This window comes from Trypanosoma theileri, assembly GCF_002087225.1.
Source record: "Trypanosoma theileri isolate Edinburgh chromosome Unknown TM35_Tth_38_V1, whole genome shotgun sequence".
Taxonomy (NCBI): domain Eukaryota; phylum Euglenozoa; class Kinetoplastea; order Trypanosomatida; family Trypanosomatidae; genus Trypanosoma; species Trypanosoma theileri.
This window is the reverse complement of record NW_021639880.1, coordinates 6,643-7,494: the sequence shown is the minus strand read 5'-3', so window position 1 is coordinate 7,494 and position 852 is coordinate 6,643.

Below are 852 nucleotides of genomic sequence, written 5' to 3'. Positions count from 1 at the left end.
TTTTTTTTTTTTTTTTTAGTGGATGGGATTTAATTTATTTTTACTTATCATACTTTTATCCATGAAGCATAACCAAGGGTATAAAGATTTTTTCTTCAGACAGAAAAAGCAGCCCACTGACTTTCTGTTTTTTTTTTCTTTTTTTTAAAGATTTTCCACAGGGTATGTGAGGATTTTTTCCTGTGTCTGATAGGAGTAGTGGTGAGGTATTATCCCATTGACTGATGCCAGACGCAAGAAAAAAAAACTTTGGGTGCTTTCTCGCTTTATTTTGACATTATGTTTCGCAATAGAATGAAAAGCTATCAGCATGATTAAATGTTTTTTTTTCTTTTTCTTTTCCAGACTTGTCGACACACCATTCCATTTCCATCTGGGTTCTGTGGCGCAGGCGACCTTTCACTCACGTATAAGTGAGCTTAATTTTACATGATTCTATGGGTATGCAAAGGGCTATGAAATGTGGACTATTATTATTATATATTTTTTTTTTATGAAAAGAGAAAGCGTTAGAGAGGGATGCGATATTTTACAAGAAGAAAGGAGGTGAGAGGAGTTCTCGGTAACAAGGGTATACCATCATAATAGATGGGAGACAAAGTAGGGTTTGTGATTTTTTTTTTGTTTTTGATTTTCTCCATCTTGTTCTAGTGGAGGGAAGTCGGTGGTGTACGAGAATCTTCTCTTTTTTTCCCTTAGAGGCTCTGAGGCATGTAGAGAAAATACCTCTTCTTTGTTTTCTTTTATATTTTTTGAAAGAGAGAGACGTGAAGTGAATACTTTGACCTTACGGTCCTCTGGTTAAAACAAACAGTGCTACCTTTTTTTTCTATTACCACTATATTGGGGGTT